Raw genomic sequence first — 15902 nt, 5'->3', positions numbered from 1 at the left:
GGGAAGCCATCATTCTAGATCTCCTGCCAACGAATCTCTCTATTTGTTGAAGTATGATGGGATAGCTTTTTCTATGGATTGGAACCTCACAGAGATGAAAGAATTTTAAACCCTTTGTTCCTGCCTAACGACGTACCATTTCCTCAGGAGACAGACACTAATCTCTCAAACACCATAGTTGACAGAGCAGTGAAACAAACATTTGAGGGCACTAATGGCTCTAAGGATGACTGGAAGGGGATGGTCCTAGAGGACGTGCCAATCATGAAGACCTGGTGCTATATTACCTACAAAAAAGGTCCAGTCTTGTACATTTGACACCTCCTGGTTGACTACCATGAAGGTAACCTCCACATCATGCCAGGCTCTATGGAATTGTGGAGTGGGGTTGTCCCAGATGAGGTGTAGACCATGAAGAACTGTTTCTACATTACCTATGAGAAAGATCCAGTTGTGTATCTTTACCACCATCTAGATTACTACATTGAAAGCAACCTTCATATTAAGCCAGGATGTCCTCCAATAGGGGTGAATTTGGAATTAGGCAGGGATTTTTTGGCAGGCAGGAATGTGCAGCACAACCAAAAAGATGGAACCCAAAAGATAGGTAAAATTATTTACCAAGTTCCCACCAAACCTTCCGTGTATTTCATCAAGTTTTATAATGACTTCCATATCTATGTCTATGATTTGATTAAGATCTGTTAAAGTGAAATTCACAAATTTTAGGGGTCAGACTTAAAACTGTGTTTGGGGAACTCTTTTTTTCAGAAATACCTCAGGTCTTCTATTAATCCTGGTATCTTTCCCAATGGAATTTTATTTTTGCTCTAAAAAATAAAAATTTGTGAAGATGTTATGTTGTTTGGTCAATGATGGAGTTTCTGGTGGATGGGACATCACAGAAAGATATGCCTCAAAACAAAACCAAACTTATGGTCTTTTCCCCTTTCGAGGAAAGGAAGAAAGGAGATGCAGTGTGTGGAAGAGGACAAGTTGACTGTTTTGCAAACAGAGGAGAGTCGCCAAAAAGACGTAGGATCTCAGAGAGGGATAATCCATGAGGGAAAAGCGTGTCATATGGAAAGATGTGACATCGAGGTGTTGGGACTTAAGAGGATACAGAGTGTTCGTGAAGCATCACAAATGTATACTCAGAAGCAAAAAAATTAGGTTTCATTTGATTAATGGTTTAATTCATACCATCTGGAAGTCCCTGGGTATATTATCTCCACTGGAGCATGTTGAGTGACCAGGATCCTCCTGCCTAAAGAAAAGTGTCTACTCTCAGTGGCTCTTCTGCAATGGGTTGGACCTTAGGCTACCTACTTACTTTTGCCAGGCTTCTGTCTGCCACCTATTTTGTCATATCTGGATTCTTTCTGTCTTGCACTCTCACAGGTCTTATGCATGCCATTCAACGCTTGTGAGTTCATTTTATCAATTGGCCTGCAATAACTGTAAAACACTGTACCCTTTTCATGGATCATGTTCTGTGGGACTTCTCTATAAAAGTCATGAACAGACTCACCTGCACCCAGGCTAAACATGTACACATTGATGCACATTGGTGTGTGACATGCACACATATGATGAATGCACTGAGCTCCCTAGAATCAGTTACCTAGGAAATCTGTGATGTTAAGAGGAGTGTGAAAAAGACCCCACAAACCCATCAGACCCGAAAATACCAGTAAGATATTGATACCTGACTCCCATCAAGGGGTTTTGGGGAGTGTGTGAATTAGGATTGAAGTGAGGGGATGGAGGATTCTGGAAATCAAATCACTGAAGGGAAGATTGTATAAGGTATGTGGCCAATTGGCCCATTAAATACAAAGTCAATGTATCAGTGGTGAGGGGTCCATCATAATGCTCGGCATATCTGTTAAGGGGCAATGTGAAGTTAATGCAGTATGAACTTGCCTTTCAGCTCCTCAGAGTGTGAGTTCATTCTCAGATGAAAAAAAAGTATGGTCGTGCAGTGAGTTCCTTGGTTAAGATTTTAGACTTTGGTAATGAATTCAAATCTTGATTCCATCCTTCCTTTTTTAGACTGTGTAACATGTCTGAGACTAGCTTCCTTTTGTCTTTGGTAGAGAGGAGGGAGGATTCAAGAGGCCAAATGAGATAGTGGAGAGGGTTCTTACAGAAAGATTTCTTCTAATGTCATTGTATGAGGAAGGCCAAAGCAATGGACGAGGGTTAAATGTCTATAGGTTAATAAAGAAACTGCCATTGCCCTTTTGATAGGACAGCAGGTTAAATATGCAGAGTAAACAACAGAATGTGGGAGAAAGAAGCCTAGTCAACAGACGCCATGCCCCCCTCCCCCCTGAGACAGAAGCAGCTTATGATTCTCATAAGCTCATGGTGCTTCACAGATTATTTAAATGGATTAATCAAGATGTGAGAATTAGCAACTAACAGGCTAGACCTAATGGGCAAAGTATTATTTAAAATAATACCGTTTCTATGTTGTAGGGTATTTCCCACTTTCTCTTCTCAGGTTCTGTGTTTTCAGATTGATATTGAGGTCTTTGATCCATTTGGACTTGAGTTTTGTGCATAGTGATAGATATGGGTTTATTTTCATTCTCTACAGGTTGACATCGAGTTCTGCCAGCACCATTTGTTGAAGATGCTTTCTTTCTTCCATTGTATACTTTTAGCCACTTTATAGAAAATGAGGTGTTCAGATGTTTGTGGGTTAAAATCGGTATCTTCTATATGATTCAATTGGTCTAATTCTATGATTTTATGCCAATACCATGCTGTTTTTATTACTGTAGCTCTGTAATAGAGTTTGAAGTCAGGAATGGTAATGCCTCCAGACATTTTTTTATTGTATAAGATTATTTTGGCTATCCAGGATTTTTTGTTTTTCCATATAAATTTGATTAATGTCCTCTCAATATCTGTCAAGAATTTTGATGGGCCGGGCGATGGTGACGCACGCCTTTAATCCCAGCACTTGGGAGGCAGAGGCAGGCAGATCTCTGTGAGTTCGAGACCAACCTGGTCTACAGAGCTAGTTCCAGGACAGGCTCCAAAGCCACAGAGAAACCCTGTCTCGAAAAACCAAAAAAAATAAAATAAAATAAAAGAATTTTGATGGGATTTTGATGGGGATTCCATTGAATCTATAAATTGCCTTTGGTAGAATTGCCATTTTTACTATGTTGATGCTCCCAATCAAAGACCAAGGGAGATCCTTCCATTTTTGGTATCCTCTTCAATTTCTTCCTTCAATTCCTTAAAGTTCTTGTCAAAGAGACCTTTCACTTTCTTTTCTCAGAGTTACCCCAAGATATTTTATGCTGTTTGTGGCTACGTGAAAGGTGATGCTCTTAGTGGGAACTAGACTTGGGTATATCTCTTTTATGTCCTGGTTCCCTACTCTACTGTGTATTCACATGTTCTCATTACAAAGACTATGTTACTTGGCAAGAGGCACTACATTTTAGGTAACCCTGTGTGATTTGTTTTTCCTTTGTTAAATAGTATCTTTAATGCATTTGAGAGAAAGGAAATGAAATGCTATTTCAATATCTTAAATATGCCTTAATCCTTGGTCATCTTTCCTTCTGGGGGTTGGTTTTGTGTTAATTTCATGTGTGTACTTGCAAAATGTCATGGTTTCATTCCGTTTGCTGTGACAAAGCATCGTGACAAACAAGCAAGCAAAAAGCATCATGAGAAAAACAACTTAAGGGAGAGAAAAGGTTTAATTTGGTTCACCATTTCAGAGGGATTGGTTCAATAGCTTTGCGAATGGCATAGTAACAGGAGTGTGAGGCTGACTGACCACATTGCCTCAACAGTTAGGAGGCAGAGAGAGAAGAGGAAGTTGGGTGATTCTATAGATTCTTAGAGCCTATCTTCAGTGGCATACTTCCTCCAGCAATTCTATGCCTCCTAAAGGTTTTGCAACCTCTTTAAAGAGCAGCACATGTTGCTGATAAAATGTTCAAATATGGGAGCTTATGGGGGACATTTCTCACTCAAACAGCAATAAGTTCTATGACAGTAGCTTCCAGAAATAACCTGTGAAAACTATTATCACCCATGATGGGCAGCTTCTCATACTCAGGGAGAGATAAATATTAACTCATGCACAACTTGGAGATGGCTCCTGTAACTTTAAGCTGTCATAATTACATGCACAACATATAGGCATCAGGTAGATTCATAAAAATGCAACCTTGAAAGTCTAATCAATATTAATACTTTAAAGTCTTTTAACCCCATGTAAGGATCCTTCTTTGAAAAAGCTGGTCTGTGGGAGAAGAAGAGGCGACAAATTGAATTACAGGGAAAAGGATAAAATGTTCTCTAGCTTGATCAGCTGTTTGAGGAGCTGGTCAGTGAAGCTCCATGGGAAATGAGCACAAGCCCCACAGTAGCAGCTTTATTGGATCAGTGTGTGCTAGCACAGTAGGCTGTTTGATCGAAGTCTCCCTAAGTACTTGGGCTTCCAGAGTAGATTAAATGGAAGTCAAGTGTGTTCTGAGAGGGCTCCTCCGAGAGACACATGAGTTAACATCATCCCTCAAGCAGTGGGAACAGGCCAGGTGTAACAGACAGGGAGAGGGGGATTTGACAGGACGAATGAATTCTGGAATGAGTAACTATTATTTTCATTGTATTTTGACATCACAGAAACCCAAATAAACCTGCCTCTTTCAATTTGACTTGAAAGAACATAGAGATAATTCTAAAAAATCAAAGAGACAAAGCCATTTCTTTTCCTCTTTTAATGTACAATGCTTCACACAAAAAAATACTATATAATAAAGCCCCACTCTTTGTCTATTTCTGGGCACAAATTTCCTTCTTTTCCATCATTGCCAGGAGCCACACAGCTAAGAACAAGTTGTCAGGCAGTTTGGCTCTTGGTCCTTTTTGCTGGTACTTTGGAAATTTTTTGTTTCATTTCGTGTTGGAGATGTGTGATATATTGTTCAGGCATATACACTGTGTATTCTCAATCTTTTTTTCTGAAACGTCATTACTGAAGGCGCAAGTCATAAACAATCCCACACCAGTTTGGAATTGTGATTAATAGGGTGGTATTTATTTAAAGGGGAATAAACTTACAGATCACCATCCCAGACAACAGCCCTCTGCGCACGAAATTAGGAAGAAGTCTAGTCGCCAGAACCAGAGCAGGAAGTAAAGAGAGAGAGGAGGGAAGTAGCCACTTGTTTTTTTAAAGGGAAAGAGACCACGCCCCAATGGGCTGGTATCTCGGTGTCTATTGGCTGGAGGAGCAGAAGGACCTCCCACAACACCTCCCCCTTTTGTTTAAGTAAGAGAGTTCCAAACCTACTATGAAATTATATACAATAAGTACAAATATCCTATTCTAACTAGCTTAGGTCTTATATAATAAATAGCTGGGCTAAGTCATGAGTCGAAAGTAACAACATTTATATTGTCTTCAACCCCATCGAAGATCTGTGAAGGGAAATAATGTTTCCTGAGTAATTAGAAAGTGCAATCAAACAACTTCCAAAACATGCAACAAATCACAGAGACAACTAGCTACCTGGGCAATCACCCAAGGTCACGTTTGCAGTGTTGAAGCAACCAACTTTGGCTAAGGCCTAGCATAACTGACACACCATTTTCAAAGTCAAGAAGCTTGTCAAAACTATCTTACCCTGTCTTGGCAGGATATGACAGTCCTGTTTTTTCCATTCACAGATACTCTGTATTTCTGTCAGTGGTTGAGGTATGAGCATTTCTTTACCCATAGGCCAGTTCAGCCAAGAAGAAAGGCTCCAGGTGGAGTGTCTTTGGTGCTCAACATTCTCTCGGGAATAGAGCGGTGTTGCCAGGAGCAATTGTGTCTCACTACCACAAAACTCTGAGTTAGATTAAAAGACATTTTCTACAGCTCTTTGAAGAGGTTGAAGATTATCTATCTATACTGAGTATAATCTCTATGTATCTAAAGAACCTGATTAGTCTAATTAGAAATGACAAACTTAGAATACTATTAATCTATATATTTCTCAATACCTATCTAACTTAAAGTCTAAGACAATAAACAACTGTGAAACAAATGAGGATAATGACCTCCAAATATAAGCAATGTACAAATATACATTGCAGTATGGTAAATATATATCAATACACAAGCAAAATGTAAGTATCTTAATCAGAGGTAGAAATGTACACTGCAATATGGTAAATATATACAATATATATATCAATACAATATATGTCAATACATAAAAAATGTTTTTAAACAGAAGTAGAAACATGCATGCATACAATAGTCAATATAATTTCACTTTGTATCAATATATAAGAATCGATACCAATACATTTGTCTCAAAACAATAACTCACAAGTACCAACAAGTACCAATCTATTATCCCTCTTTTTTTTCCCAAATGATTCCCCGAGCTTATAAAATTTTTTCCCCAACCCTCAACCATATACCAATTTATAATCAACCCATAAATGATGTCCCTAAACCCAAAAACTTTACTCGGAGAGGGGACGTTGTCCTCTAGAGTTACTTCCAGCTGTCATGGGGGCAACGTTCTTTCTGGGGGATCCTGTGAGAGTAAAATGATGGTTAAATTTCAAGATCGATGTCTTTTAAAATTGCAAATAGTCTCTGATATATTGTGCAAGTCTGGCCAGAATGTTGTATAAGAGGTGCACCATTTCAGCTAACCAAGTTAGGATCATCTTGTGCAGCTGGTACCCAAAACAGGTCTTGTAGTAGCTCTATCAGTATCATGACATCATATCAACCAGGTGTAGTCGTTGTTATGGGGCCCCATCTTCTTCCTGGAAACTTTAAATGTCACTTCAGGAAAAACTCATTGTTCATTGTGAAAAACTTAAACATTAATCATAGAGACATACACACACACACACACACATATATATATATATATATTCAATGAAAGGAATGATAGATATATTCAATGAAAAGTATGATAGATATGTGGAAAAGCAAAGATATTTTCTAAACTCATATTTCTTTCTGTCCCCTATCATGGCTCTTGACAATACACAGAAACTCCAGAAACTCTGGGTTTTTCTCTTACCAACAGGCTTGGAATTGGAGAGGGACTGAGCCAGAGTCCACCTTCAAAACCAGCTCTATAAATTTAGAAATATGGTTTAGTATATTTTACTTACACAACTTATTCAGTTTTCTTGATAGTTCCTATTGGGCAGGTATTTTTCCATCTGTCAGTATCCAAACATCCAGGATCCCTTGAATTTTTCAAAGATGAGTGTTTTCCTGTGGAGATAAGAACAGAACCCTGCCCCCATTCTATATGTTGTTCTTACCACCTGTAGGAATATCATCATTGTGGATGAGTTGTCATTTCTCCTTTCCAAGAGGTTTCTCCTCTTCAAATCGAACCTTTATTAATCTTTCCAAGAGGTTTCTCCTCTTCAAATCGAACCTTTATTAATTTTGATGGTACCCACAATTTTTCTTCTCCTGTGGAAACAAGAGCAAAACCCCTTCTCCAACGTAGCACATCTCCTGGCTTCCATTGAGAGGTCAGCACATCTTTGAAATAAATTGGTTGATTTAGTTCAGCAGACTTTTCCATTATCCAATGTCTTTCTGCTGCTGTCATTCCTTTCTCATTAGCGTTAAGAAAATTCAAGGTCAATAAAGCATTATGTAATCTATTTCTGGGGGTATTTTTGGTCCCTTTCTGTTTGTTCAGCATATCCTTTATAGTACAATTTGATCTTTCTATAATTGCCTGACCTGTGGGATTATGTGGTATACCTGTAATGTGTTTTATATTATAATAAGCAAAAAAGCATTTCATTTTCTTAGATACATATGCTGGACCATTGTCTGTCTTTATTTGTGCAGGTATTCCCATGATGGCCATAACTTCCAATAGATGTGTGATTACTGAATCAGCCTTTTCTGAGCTCAGGGCAGTAGCCCATTGAAAACCTGAATACGTGTCTATGGTGTGGTGTACATATTTTAATTTACCAAATTCCATAAAGTGGAACACATCCATCTGCCAGATTTCATTTCTCTTAGTACCCTTTGGGTTACTCCCTGCAGGCAACGGTGTTTGATTATAGAAAGAACAAGTAGGACATCTCTTTATAATGTCCTTAGCTTGTTGCCATGTAATGGAAAATTCTTTCTTTAGGCCTTTACTATTGACATGATGCTTCTTATGAAATTCTGAGGCCTGCAACACGCTTCCAATCAATAATTGATCAATCTCAGCATTGCCTTGTGTTAGAGGACCAGGCAGACCTGTATGGGACCGGATGTGTGTTATGTACATTGGACAAAGCCTGTTCCTGATTATGTCTTGTACCTGGATAAACAATGAAGTCAACTCTGTGTCATCTGGTATAAATTCAGTGGTTTCAATATGCAAGATAACTCTTTCTGCATATTGTGAATCTGTAACTATATTAAGAGGTTCTTTAAAATCCCTTAGCACCATAAGAATGGCATATAATTCTTCCTTCTGGACAGAATTATAAGGGCTTTGTTCCACCTTACTCAATTCATCTGACTTATAACCTGCGTTCCCTGATTTATTTGCATCAGTATAGAACGTACAGACTCCAGTTATTAGAGCATCACGTACAATTCTAGGAAGAATCCAAGAAGTTCTCTTTATGAGGTTAAGTCTACCACTTTTGGGATAGTTGCTATTAATTTCTCCCAAAAAATTAGCACAAGCTCTTTGCCATGGTTCATTGTCTTCCCATAACTTTTTTATTTCTTCAGTAGTAAAAGGCACTATAATTTCTGCTGTGTCTATACCTGCTAGTTGACAAAGACTCAGTTTACCTTTTATAGTTAATTCAGAGACTTTTTCCACATAAGTTTTTAATTTTTTACTTGGTTTATTAGGTATAAATATCCACTCTAAAATAATATGTTTCCTCTGCATTAGAATCCCTGTAGGAGAAATTCTGGAAGGTAATATGATTATGATGCAGCTAAGATTTGGGTTCACCCTATCCACATGTGCCTCCTGTAATTTTTCCTCAATCATTGTCAGTTCCTTTTCTGTTTCAGCTGTCAGTTTTCTTGGACTATTCAAATCTTTATCACCATCTAAGGTTTTGTTTAAATGAACTATTAGATCAGGTGTTATGCCAACAGGTGGTCATAGACTGGAAATGTCTCCTAACAATCTTTGGAAGTCATTAAGAGTCTTTAACCGGACTCGCCTAATTTGTGCCTTTTGCATTTTAATTTTCTCTAACCCTATTCTGTATCCTAGGTAATTAATAGAATTTCTTCTTTGAATCTTTTCAGGGGCAATTTGTAATCCCCACCTAGGCAAGACTTTCTTTACTTCTTCAAACATCCTTTCTAAAGTATCTTTATTTGAATCAGATAACAAGATGTCATCCATGTAATGGTAAATTACGGACTTGGGGAATTGTTTACGAATTATTTCCAATGGCTTACTTACAAAATATTGGCACAATGTAGGACTATTGAGCATACCCTGTGGGAGGATAGTCCATTGATATCTCCTATTAGGCTGAGAATTTTTATAAGTAGGCACTGTGAAGGCAATTTTTTCTCTATCATTTTCTTGTAATGGTATGGTGAAAAAACAGTCTTTCAAATCAATAACTATAAGAGGCCATCCTTTTGGTAATAGAGAAGGCAAAGAAATTCCAGAATGTAGTGGGCCCATAGGTTGAATTACCTTGTTGACAGCTCTTAAATCTGTCACCATTCTCCATTTACCGGATTTCTTTTTTTTAAAACAAACACAGGAGAATTACAAGGGCTGGTTGATTCTTCAATATGGTGAGCATCTAGTTGCTCTTGCACCAGCTGTTCCAATGCCTGTAATTTATCTTCAGCTAGAGGCCACTGTTTGATCCATATTGGCTTCTCAGTTAGCCATTTTAAAGGTAGAGCTGTTGGTACCTCTAAAGGTTTGGTATTTGCTGTATGTTCTTGTACAGCCTGAATGGCTGGTGACGTTTTCCCATAATATCTCATCATGTCCTTCCCAGAATTATGAGTTCCTGGAACTACAGGAATGTTAATCTGGGTATTCCATTGCTGTAGCAGGTCGCGGCCCCAGAAATTTATTGCGATATTGGCAATATATGGCCTTAGTCTTCCTATTTGCCCTTCAGGCCCTATGCATTCAACCCATCTTGTGCTTTGTTTTACACGAGATAGGGTTCCAATTCCCAGGAACTGAACATCTACCTCTTGAAGAGGCCAATTCGGATGCCAAGATTCTGGAGTAATGATACTTACATACACACCTGTGTCTAATAAGCCTTCAATAAAAGTGCCATTTATACAGACTCTTAGCTTTGGTCTTTGATCATTAATAGAAGTCTGCCAAAATATGCGTTTACTCTGTCCTACCTGGTTTTTTGACTCATCCTCCATGTGTAATTCATCATTTAGACCAGTAATATTTTTTTACAGCAGAAATTGGAGCTTTTAATTTTCTTGGTGAGGCACGTTCTCTTCTGTGACTGGGAATGACTGGGCCACTGTTGGCTTGGGGGCCTTCGAGAGGCCCCTCAAGGATTTTCCCGATGGTACCGGGTTGCCTTGTCTGTCTGTTGTTGACCTGCATTCGCTGGACCAATGTCGGCCTTTACCGCATCTCCTACATATACCTGAAGGCCGAGGTCTCCTATTTTTGTCATTCCCAGAAGGGATATTATTCCTAGAAATCCTTTGCCTGCAATCCCTTTCCAGATGTCCTAATTTACCACAATTAAAACACCTGGCAGTTTGATGTCTCCTCATTGCTTGGGAAATCGCTTCTCCTACCCAAGTTTCATCATTATAGCTAATCGTCTCAACATTCATTGTATGCTGAATCCATTCATCCATAGGTGCTGATCTAAACTTTAAAGGCCCAATTATCTTTTTGCATTCTACGTTTGCATTCTCAAAACTAGAGATTCAAGAAGTAGTCGTCTAGCTTCTGGGTCTGTTAGCCCTATGTCCAGAGCCTTAATTAATCTTTGCAAAAATTCAATAAAGGGTTCTCTCTGTCCCTGCCTAATTCTGGTATATGATTCAACCCTTTTTGCTGGATCGTGTAGCCTATTCCAAGCATTTAAAGCTGCTTGCTGACATAAACACAGTACTTCATCATCATAAAGAGCTTGTACCTGTGGATCAGCATATTGTCCTACACCAAGAATTTGATCTTGGGAAACCTCCACACGTTTTGCTCTTCCTTGCTGTTCCATATGTTTGGATTCTTCTCTGAAATAGATTCCAAACATCAAGGAAGGTCCATTATCTAAAACTGCAGACACTAACTGATGGAAATTGTGGGGGGTAGCTCTAGCATTAGAAGCCCAAGTCCTTATCATTTCCTTAACATATGCAGAGTGCAAGCCAAAGGTAAAAATAACTTGCTTAATTTCTTTTAGATCATTTATTGCTATTGGCATCCATCTAGCTTCTCTGACTCCCTTTGAGCCTTTAGAAGTTGATGCTTTGTCAGAATGAATTACAGGGTATGTCGCTAAAACCCTGGGTAAGCCAGATCTAATAGCTGGTGGTGGCATTGTATCCTGTCCTTGTGCCTTCTCACTGTTCACCAGCTCCAATAATTTCTTCAATCATTTCAAGTCTTCTTATCATTGTCTCTCTTAAATCCTGAATCTCCTGAGCTACATGTGTTTCTAGTGATTTCACTGAGGTATCAATTTTTTTGTCCACATTCTGCACCTGTGATTTCAAAGCTTTTGAATCCTGAATCTCCTGACCTGTATTAGTTTCTGTTAAAGATTGTATGGTTCTTAGGACCATATTTTTCCTAAGTAATAGAATATTCAAAAGAATACTGAAATCTAGTAACCAGTAAATAAAGTTATCTCCATAGTGATATAAACCTTGCATGAAAAAACCCATTGTTTTGGTAGTCAAAACAGTAAAATTCATGTTGGAAACGAAAACTTTCATATTACCTATTATCCAGCAGGTGGCGCTGTTCCCATGTCGCGACGAAAACAGGGTCCTGTTTCAGTGTCTGCCTAGTATTTGTTAAAAACTGGGAAATGCCAGTTGCTCAACAAAGTAAATGTAATTAAATCAATTCCGTACACGGAACCATAAACCCAGAATCCAGGGGTAGAGAAGAGTAACCCGGAAGCCGTGTATGCCTCCATGTGACAGAGTTGTCCCAAGGGGTTGCAGCTTTCCGCAACCGGTAACCGCGTGCTCTGGTTCGTTCCGCTTAAGAGCTGCGCTTGCAAGGGAGATTTGAAGGTGATTGAGAAAAGAGCAAACCACATGGGCAGAGACTATGCAGGCCTGTCGAATTTAAATCCACGTAGCGAGGCAAACGATAAGCTGAGCCGAGACTTGAAGTCAATCTGAGGTGTCTAAAGGGAAAATATAAAAAACTGCAGCAAGAAAAGCCACTGTATGATGATTTATGTTAAACTGCTGGCTCCACGCACAAGGCACAGGCCACAAGGAACAGGCCGTGGCCGAACTGGCGGCGGGCAGCCGAGCGGGTGGTAAGGAAGGGTCCTAAAACCAAACGTTGGGTGCCAGATGAAGGCACAAGTCATAAACAATCCCACACCAGTTTGGAATTGTGATTATTAGGGTGGTATTTATTTAAAGGGGAATAAACTTACAGATCACCGTCCCAGACCACAGCCCTCTGTGCACGCAATTAGGAAGAAGTCTAGTCGCCGGAACCGGAGCAGAAAGTAAAGAGAGAGAGGAGGGAAGTAGCCACTTTGTTTTTAAAGGGAAAGAGACCACGCCCCAATGGGCTGGTATCTCGGTGTCTATTGGCTGGAGGAGCAGAAGGACCTCATGAAACACATTACACTTTCAGTATCAATTAGAGCATATTTTAATTTTTGTCTAATTAAGAATAAGCATCCTGGCACTACTTCTACCTTTATCTAGGCAATCTTGGAATGAGCCATCTTGAACCTACATACTTCCAGCATCTCTCAGGAGTTGTGCAACTTCACGTCCTTCCCACCCATTACATGATTTGAATACCTGTTGCTCTCCTTCTCTAGACAGAGACCTGGGCAGATCTGGTTCCTGGTACCTATGACTTCCATGGATACAATTATTGTCTTCTGTACATGTGCTCCCTGGGAATTAAGTGATTCAAATACATTTTGTTATTTGATGTAAGTGTAATTAGATAGTGGGTGGAATTTTCAGCTTTATTGGAATTAATTGAAACAAACTGCCAAGTTCAACTTAGTCACACACATGTAAGATTCAGTCCCAAGTAGGGGTGTATCTAGGGACAGGATATATGTGACAAGGCTAGTGACCACTTCTGCCATATGTTTCCTAACAACTTTTCAGAGCATTAATGGATGTCCATGAAAGGTAAATCTTTAAATGAATACCGGATAGGCTTTCTTTTATGTTATAGGTGTTTTTCCAATGCATTGATGTTATCAAAATTACTCACCATCAATATCACAGTTGGCTTTTTTTCAGTTTTTTTTTATTAATTTATTTCTTTATTAAAGATTTCTGTCTCTTCCCTGGCACTGACTCCCATAACTCTCCCCCTCCACCAATCAAGTCTCCCTCTCTCATCAGTCCTAAGAGCAATCGGGGTTTCCTGCCCTGTGGGAAGTCCAAGGACATCCCACCTTCTTCCAGGTCTATTAAGGTGAACATCCAAACAGCCTAGGCTCCCACAAAGCCAGTATGTGCAGTAGGATCAACACCCAGTGCCATTGTTCTTGACTTCTCAGCAGTCCTCATTGTCTGCTATGTTTATTGAGTCCAGTACTATCCCATGTTTTTTGAGACCCAGTCCACCTGGCCATGGTGAGTTTCCAAAAGAACATCCCCTTTGTCTCAGTATGTGGGTGCACCCCTCGTAGTCCTGAGTTCCTTGTTCATGCGCTCTCTCCTTCTGCTCCTGGTTTGGGGTTGTAGTCTGGTGCTCCAATGTGGGACTCTGTCTCTGTCACCTTTCATCGCTGATGAAGGTTAAAATTCAGGAGGATGTCTATATGTTTTCCTTTGTGTTCACCATCTTATTTAGCTTTTCTTGGGTCATAAATTTTAGAGTCAATGTCCTTTATTTATGGCTAGAAACCAAATATGAGTGAGTACATCCCATGTTCCTCTTTTTTTTTGGGTCTGGCTAACCTCACTCAGGATAGTATTTCTATTTCTGTCCATTTGCATGCAAAATTAAAGAAGTCATTGTATTTACTGCTGAGTAGTATTCTAATATGGATATATTCCATACTTTCTTCATCCATCTTCCATTGAAAGGCATTTCGATTGTTTCAAGGTTCTGGCTATTACACACAATGCTGCTATGAAAATAGTTGAGCATATACTTTTGTTGTATGATAAGGCAGCTCTTGGGTATATTCCCAAGAGTGATATTGCTGGGTCAGGAGTATGTTGATCCCAAATTTCCTGAGAAAGTGACACACTGCATTCCAAAGTGGTTGCACAAGTTTGCATTTCCAACAGCAATGAATGAGTATACCCCTTTTTCTATGACTTTTCCAGCAAAGGCTATCATTGGTGTTTTTGATTTTAGCCATTCTGACAGGTGTTAGATGACATCATAAAGTTGTCTTGATTTGGATTCTCCTTATCTCTAAGGACGTTGAGCATGACCTTAAGTGTCTTTTGGCCATATGAACTTCTTCTGTTGAGAATTCTCTGTTCAGTTCATTGCCCCATTTTATAATTGGGTTGATTAGCCTTTTACGGTCTAATTTATTGAGTTCTTTATATATATTGAAGATCAAACCTTTGTCAATTGTGGGGTTGTTGAAGATCTTCTCCCAGTATGTGGGTTGCCTTTCTGTCTTAGTGACAGTGTCCTCTGCTTTACAGAAGCTTCTCAGTCTCAGGAGGTCCCATATTTTCAAAGAGGCCCTTAATAACTGTGCTGTTAGGGTTATACGTAGGAAGTGGTCTCCTGTGCCCATCTGTTGTAGAGTACTTCCCATTTTCTCTTCTATCAGGTTCAGTGTGTTCTGACTCTTATTGAGGTCTTTAATCCACTTGGACTTAAGTTTAGTGCATGGTGATAGACATGGATCTATTTTCATTCTTCTAAAGATTGACATCCAGTTTTGCCAGCATAATTTGTTGAAGATGATATTTTTTATCCATTGTATACTTTTATCTCCTTTATCGAAAATCAGGTGTTCTTAGGTTTGTTGGTTAAAGTCCGCGTCTTCTTTACATTCCGTTGGTTGACTTCTCTGTTTTTATGTCAATACCAAGCTGTTTTCAATACTGTAGCTCTGTAATAGAGTTTGAAGTCAGGGATGGTAATGCCTCCAGACAATCCTTTATTGTATAAGATTGTTTTGGCTATCCTGAGTTTTTTTATTTTTCCATATAAAGTTGATTATTGTCTTCTCAAGGGCTGAGTAGAATTTTAATGGGATTTTGATGGGGATTGCATTGAATCTATATATTGCTTTTGGTAAATTTGCCATTTTTACTATGTTGATCCTCCTAATCCAAGAACAAGGGAGATCCTTCCATTTTCTGGTGTCCTCTTCAATTTCTTTCTTAAAAGACTGAAAGTTCTTGTCAAAGAGATCTTTCACTTTCTTGACCAGAGTTACCCCAAGATATCTTATGCTATTTGTGGCTATTGTGACAGATTTGTGGCTATTGTTACAGGTGATGCTACTCTGATTTCCCTCTCTTCTTCCTTATCCTTAGTGTATAGGAAGGCACCTCTTTCTTGGAGTTGATCTTGAATCCTGCCACATTACTAAAAGTGTTTATCTGCTATAGGAGTTCTTTGGTAGTGTTTTTGTGGTCGCTTATGTATACTATCATATCATCTGCAAATAACAAATTTTCACTTCTTCCTTTCCAAAATGAATCCTCTTGATCCCCTTATGTTGTCTTATTGCTATTGCTAGAACTT

This window comes from Chionomys nivalis, unplaced genomic scaffold (genome assembly GCF_950005125.1).
Source record: "Chionomys nivalis unplaced genomic scaffold, mChiNiv1.1 scaffold_68, whole genome shotgun sequence".
NCBI classification, from domain to species: Eukaryota; Metazoa; Chordata; class Mammalia; order Rodentia; family Cricetidae; genus Chionomys; species Chionomys nivalis.
This window is presented reverse-complemented; position numbering follows the sequence as displayed.